Genomic DNA, 7,534 nt, shown 5'->3' on the forward strand with positions numbered 1-7,534 from the left:
CACTACTAGATCAGACTTGTAGTGATCCACCTGTTTACAGCCTCCCAAGAGCTGGAATTATAGGCATGTGCCACCATGTCCAGTCTTGTCTCAATTGCCGTCTCAGTGTGCCCTGAGGGCATGCCAGCACTGCAGGCCCAGAGACTGAACCCCATCCCCTGTGCCTGCTTGCAGGTCCTTTGGTCTGCTGAGCTATTTGGCCAGCCTTCAAATGTTTACATATGAATTACATTACATGTTACTATTTTGTCGCATAAAAGATATTTATCACATAAAATTGAATACTGTTAATATATTGTCCCATAAAAGACTTAAAGGGGTGGTGTTCAAATTTTTCAGAAAAACTTTGACCATAACCTTAATAAATGTTCTCCTTTATGCTAATAAGGTATCTTTAAAAGAGGTCAGTGAACTAAAATCTTAAAAAAATAAAAACAGCGCTGCTAAATCTAAGCCCTTGCCGATTTTATAATAGCCCAACATATCTGTGCATTTTTAATGTTTGTGAATCCATATTTCTAATTATTCATGAAAATTCATTGTTAGATGCTATAAATATAGTCTTATGAATACAAAATGAAAATCAACACGCATGATGTTAAATCTTCAGAAACATTTCTTCAGTATTATACTAACGTTCATAATTATAAATATTTTATAAATTTCCATGTCACTTCTGGTAGTTGTAATTCAAATTTATATATTTACATATATTTGCACATTAATTATCTGAACAAAATGCTAAAATTAATTACTAAAGAAAAAGAAACAGTTTTATGCCTAAACTTTCTATCTCATAAGTAGTTTTTCACAAGACCCACCAATTTACTTGTGAAATATGAAAAAATAAAGATCAAGCAAAAATTTCTACCCAATTTATACTTCATAAATCTATGTCTCCAAAAATAACAATGCATTTTTTATCTTAATCCATGTGCAGGTCACATGCAGATAAATCTTTTATGCTCTATATATTTTCTATTTTAAATTTGTTAGCCTTTGTTAAGCACTTACATAAACAGAAAGGACTAGGTAATATTCAAGCACTTCTCTAGCTATGTAGTCACTGCTTTAGTATGTATTTTGGAAAGCCTTATTCATCTATAATTTGGTAATTCATCAATGAACAACTGAGGTACCGTACCTCTCTTGCAGAGTTTCAATTCTAACGAACAGGCAACTTGTGTAAAAACATAAATTTAGTCACACATAAATCTCATGTTGTAAAGTTTATGAAAATGTAACCTACATCTATTGATTGTTTGAAGGTAGTAGTGAATGCTTAAGATGTTTTTGAACAATAGTGATGCTTATATCTGTAATTTGAGCAACTACAGTGAAGACAGCAATGTCCAATATAACAACCACTGTTTAATACCTAAAATTTTGTTTTTCTTATCGTGTATCATTTCTAATATTTTGTCTCTTATTTTCTATACTCTTTAAAATAAAAAAAAGAAAGTGAAGCCTAGAAAAGGACATGTATAATGGAAGAGACTGTTAATTAAGATACCCAAAGAGTTATGTATGAGGAGGTGGCTCTACACTGAAATTTATATAAATTGAAGGAGCAGTTACTTTCAGACAGAAAGAAAGAACATCTAAAGAAAGCATTTCTAGGGCAAAAACTTGAGAGAATGTGCTTGCAGTTGTCACAGAACAGCAAAGTAACCACCACCCACAGAAGAGAACTAACATGTGCAGGACTATGTGCATCCATCCACGCTGAGGCCAAACTAAGAAAGAGACGTCTTTAAATGTAGAACAAGGATTTAGGTAGGATGTGTGTCACCTGAACTGTATTTTAAGAACCACTGTGGAGCACTCTGGTTACTATATGAATTATAAGCTCTAACTATGGACAGCAATGTAAGGAGTGAGGCTAGTTAGGCAAAGATGGCAAAGAGACAGGCCAACTACATGGCTGCCTTAGACAAGAGAATTAGAAATGGAGGGTTCTAGCTGGGCTGAGCTGTAAACAGCTCGATTTACATTATGAGTTCAAGGCCAACCTAGAATAAACATGGAGATCTTGTATCAACAATAATAATAAAAATACATCATAATTCTTTTTTAAAAATTTATTTATTTATTTATTTGGTACATTGTCTTGCTAAACAGCTCACACTCATAGTGATCCTCCTGTTTCAGCCTCCCAAGCACTGAGATTACAGGCATGGGACACCACACCCAGTGGTCGGCACTACCTGCTTGAAGTTCCAGGCAGGCAGGGCATGTGGGAATAGGGATCAAACCAGAGTCCTTGTGCTTGCCCGGAAGGCACTTAGAATGCAGAGCTGTCTCCCTTGCCCACATTATACACTATATCAACTTGAAAGACGTCAACAGGATGATGACCAATGTTATTTGAATGCATTGCTTTTTAAATTAAAAATCTAAACAAGGCTGGCCAAATAGCTCAGTGGATTAAAGCACCTGCAAGCAGGAGGAGGGGCTGGGAGTTCAATCACCAGGACTGCCATGCTGGCCCTGCCCTGGGGCGTGCTGAGATGGCAATTGAGACTGGATGTGGAGGTGCGTGCCTATAATCCCAGCTCTTGGGAGTCTGTAAACAGGAGAATCACTATGGGTCTGATCTAGTAGTGAGACCCTGAACACCCTGCAGACCCTTCCCTAAAATACAAAAAAAAAAAAAAAAAAAATCTAAGCTGTATCTGAAATAATTTATTAAATACTTCAATATTAAAACCAAATATATCATCAATGTAGATTTTTTTTAAGTTTATTAATAAGAAAAATACCCCAAAATATAGATCATACCATATATTTTGATATTAGTGACTTGTAAATAAATATTTATGTGTTTTAGTTTAGTTGGCACTATGTATTAAATTTGGGAATACATTTTGTATAGTTTGTTATTCTTTTATGGTCTATATAACATGAAGTATTTTTATATATTACAATGCTATATGCAAATTTATTACATAGATATGACATAATTTACAAAATCAATGCATTTTTTAAAGTTTGACTCTTATGAAAATATTAAAAATACAGTCTGGATTCAGTCATCTGGGTAGATTACATATTAGAATTCCCTAGATTTCTCTATAAACCTCTTCTTTACAGGTTGTACATGTTTTACTAGGAATGACCTCTTAGTTAATTAGCTCAACATGCAGTTATAGATGGAATGAACTCCCTTGTAAATGTTCTAACCTGAATTATTTATACTCCTATAAATTTGCATCATTGGTTCATCACAGGTTACAGTGCTTGTGCACAAGAGACAAAAACCTTTAAACACATCACACTGAATGCTAAGATGCTCTTTCACATCCCATTATTCAAAAAAAAAATTCTTTCACTAAATTTTCAACTTCAGCTGATGATATTTAATTATCCAAACCAGAGGACAGCTGCAGCTTCCGCACACTCATGCACTATAATAAAGTTGTGTTTATGGGTGACATGTAAATACACCTCAAACCTGCCATCATGTCACCATGTAGTTCTTAAATTCAATGTCTCTCTTTTTCATGAACTCTTAAACTAATTGCATAACTTCTTTTTCTCCTTCAATATGTCCATTTTGAATTATTTTATTTTCATATTTGCAAATTTCCATATTTTCTCATTTCTCTCACCTCTGCAATATTTACACTTCTTTTTCTTGCAGCTCGCTCAGCCTGCCTTGGGGACAGGGCTGGCATAGCATAGGGTGCCAGAGATGGAACCATGTCTAAGCTTGCCTAAGCAGGCATTTTAGACCGCTGAGCTATCTCATTGGTCCTATAATATTTAAACGTTTTAATGTATTTTCAAACTAGATTACACTCCTTCAAATTTTCCTACGACATTATATCCTGAAGGAGTGCCAAACTCATTTTTAGATTTCAAATGTGCTATTTTGCTTAAAGCCCCCTCATTTTAGCATTTTCTTTTCCTTTTGTGAACATGACAAACTTCTTCAAATCATTGCATTTCCTTTGTTCATAAAATGAGCCTGAGCTCAACACAATCTGTTTGTTTTTGTGTTTTCACCTCCTCTGTGGCCAACTCCATTCCTCAGCCAGACAAGTAATCAAAATCTTGAGCTATATCCAGACCTTACTTGTTGCTCCATACTGAGTCCATATATCCTGAGTGTATATTCCAGCCCTGAGGCTCCATTTATTAAGAATAAATCTCAAAGATAATGATTTATTGATTACTTGTTTTGTTGTTGGTTTTTTCTAATATTTTTTTTAAAAAGTTTGATGTATTTGGTATAACTTCTCATTACACCGCTCAGACTCATTGTGGTCCTCCGGTCTCAGTCTCCCCAGCACTAGGATTACAGGTGTGCGCCACCAAGCCCAGTCTCATTCGCTGGCTCAGTGCTCCAGGGGACTAGACTGGCACTGCATGCGGTGCCTGCAGTCGAACTTAGGTGGGTCCCTGAGCCACCTAAGCAGGTGCTTAGTCCACTGAACTATCTCTCCGGTCCTTAGGTTACTTATTTTGAAAAATCTACTCTTAGATACTGCCTGCCATAAGTAAAATTAAATATCCATTGTCTATGGTATTCTTTGCAATACTCAAAAGGTCAGTGTCTGCTTGCATTGACTCATGAGGTGGCAGATTGCTGACTCCAACAGCTGGACCATTTTGTAGATGGGCTATTTGGCCAACTCATGGAGACACAGACCTTAAGAATTAAACAACGAGCTACCAAAGGGACAATCAGATAAAAGAAATTATTCAGCCGAACTGTCACCATGGCTTGCTTACCTGCCTTACTATCTAAAACAATCAGCTGTGTTCAGAATTCTATCTCTTTGTTGTTCTTCAAACTCTAGAGGTTTCAGTCCACTCAGAACATCACTCTATTCCAATGAAGACCACACACACACACACACACACACACACACACACACACACACACTGACCTTCTCTGTTCCTTATATCTTTATTCATGTTTCTAACAGAATGTGCTTGCTAGAACCTGGCAATTGTCTTTCAAGCCCATCAATCCTAACAGTAAGTGAATGTTAACTACTGTACCAGATAGACGATTTAATATTTTTCTGTGTTATACTGGATAGTATTTTATCACAAACTCTCATTTCATTCTCTCCTAAAACATCATTATTTGTGACACAATTTATTGTCAGTGTTTGTTTGCCAGACTTTCAAGTTTCTGGCCAGGTTTTTGTTGTGTGAGTTGACCAGTCATCTCTTTTTGCAGTCTGTAAATTACTTCCTGATCTGTGAAATTGCTTAAGCTCAAATGAAAATGCAGGAATATCATCAATCACATTTCTCTAGCTCTTTTTCTGTTTTTCTAATTCACTAGAGCTCATATAAATTGATAAACTCAGAACATAGGTGTGTATATTATGTACAATGAATGCTTCAGAAAAATAAATATGGGAATATACAGAGAAAGATAGATTACAAGACAGAAACATCTCTTTAAAAGATTACCTCTAGTACAGATAAGGAAAAGATCTTTGGGCATTTTCTCCAATACAAAACACAGGACTCTATTATACCCTCTTAGTTCTATAGCCTGTCACCTCCTACTAACAATCTAATACAGAAGTTTTCCATATTAAGATCAAGACAGGAAGATAGGAAAAAAAGCAAATTATTTTAACTTGAAAGGTAATAAAAAATTTAACATAAATTGGTAAGACACAATATAGAGAAAGGCAGATGCATAAAGGAAATGCCATTTTCTGGAAGCATCTATGACTTTTAAGGCTTGAAGATTGTAAGGCAGAGGCAAAGCTTTAGGAGAGGACAGATTCTTGCAGGAAGACCACTCAAACAGTCTGAGATTCCTGTACATGAGACACTCCTCATTGGGTTGACTTCTCCAAAGTTTATACATTTTCTTTTAAATGGAATCTCTGAAATTTAGTCAGAGGGCACTGCCCAGTTGGTGTTAGTGTCTCAAAAAATTATTTGAAAGCTCATGCCTGGAGATTTTGCTCCTGTCATGTTTTCTAGCTTTTCTCCTTGCCCTCTCTTTGTTGTTTACTCCTGTATCTCAGTGGTATCCCAAATTTTCTGATCAAGGAGATTATGGGGCCAGAGTAGAGTAATCGATGATGTAGAGTGTGCCTAAGGAGAGTCACCTGGAGAGAAAACATTCTCTCAGGCTTTCACAGAGAGCAAATTGGTTGAGCAATGGCCATGACTATTCCCCATGGCTGACACTGACAAAGGTTCTACAAACTGTGGTACAGGGTTTCAGGGTAAATCCTGAGGGGTTTGAATGACCTTGTCAGATACAGAAGTTGCATTTCTTATTATATAGGTCTTGCTTTATCTTGGTCTTAACTATCCAGCAGAAAAGTATACAAACAAGTTATAAAGAGTAAAGCCATAATAATATGCTGAGTTGTAAAAGGCTCAAGTTAACAACTTCTGACATTGCCAGTCCTATGAATAACCCACTACTGTTATGGACTAATGGGCTATATTGGATTATTTTGCTGAATTCATGCACCTACAATATTTAAATAGCAATGGATTACCCATCTCTGACAAACATAAACAAAAAATGGGATATAAAAAAGGACCATTTTGTATCTGTATATACAAAATCGTTGGGATAAATATAGCTATTTTCTCTTAATTCAATGAGAAGAAAGATTTATACTAATAGTGTTTGGACAGGATATCATGTCTGCATCTTGTACCAAGAATAAATACTATGAAGACAACAATACACAATGTTTTAATTATTGCAATTCTCCTACTAACCTGTTCTGAAACTGTCTCATTGCTATTTGTTTCTCAGTAAAATTAACAAAAATAAAATAAAATAAAATCCTAATTATACATCAGTACCCCTCCAAGAAAGAAAAGTTCACCGGGGAAGATGTGGACACCATCTCTCCAATGCCTTGGTTCGACATCGAAATCCTGGAGTACCGAGGGTTCAAATTGAACATCTGGGACTTGGGTGGCCAGAAGTCACTATGCTCCTACTGGTGGAACTATTTTGAGAACACTGATAGCCTCATGTGGGCGGTGGACAGCGCTGACTGGCAGCACCTACAGGACTGTGCTAGAGAGTTGAAGGATCTGCTTGTGGAGTGGTGCCTGGCTGGAGCCACCCTCCCCATCTTCACCAACAGGCAGGACCTACTGGGAGCGCTGTCCTCTAATGCCATTCAAGAAGTCCTGGAGTTGGATTCCATCTGCATCCAGGGCTGCAGTGCTGTCCTTGGGCAGAACCTGCAACAGGGCATCAACTGGCTCCTGGATCACATCTCCCGTCACATCTTCACAGCTGAATAAGCCTCTCCACATGTCCCTGGCTTGTGATTGGAGCCCTAGCCACACCCCTCATGTGCACGGGCACCAGCCGACAGACTAACACTCCACCCCTATCTCCTATAACCTGCTACTGCTGCCTGGTGTCTGGCCAGGGCCAAGGAAGAGAATTCTGGGATGGGGAGGGGGCACTGCTGCTGCTACTAAGGCCCCTCATTGTCCTCCACTGTGGTGAGAATAAAGCACTCCTTGCCTGGAAAAAAAAAATAACACCAACCTTTCCAGTAGTCTTGGCTTG

General features: G+C 37.3%; 1 pseudogene; it reads left to right on the plus strand.

Moving 5' to 3' along the window:
* The window catches only part of LOC101560273, a 9,160-nt pseudogene extending 1,900 nt beyond the window's left edge, over window positions 1-7,260 (plus strand).
* The last annotated feature ends 274 nt before the right edge of the window (window positions 7,261-7,534 follow it).

Source organism: Octodon degus, unplaced genomic scaffold (genome assembly GCF_000260255.1).
Source record: "Octodon degus isolate 3935 unplaced genomic scaffold, OctDeg1.0 scaffold00013, whole genome shotgun sequence".
Taxonomy (NCBI): domain Eukaryota; kingdom Metazoa; phylum Chordata; class Mammalia; order Rodentia; family Octodontidae; genus Octodon; species Octodon degus.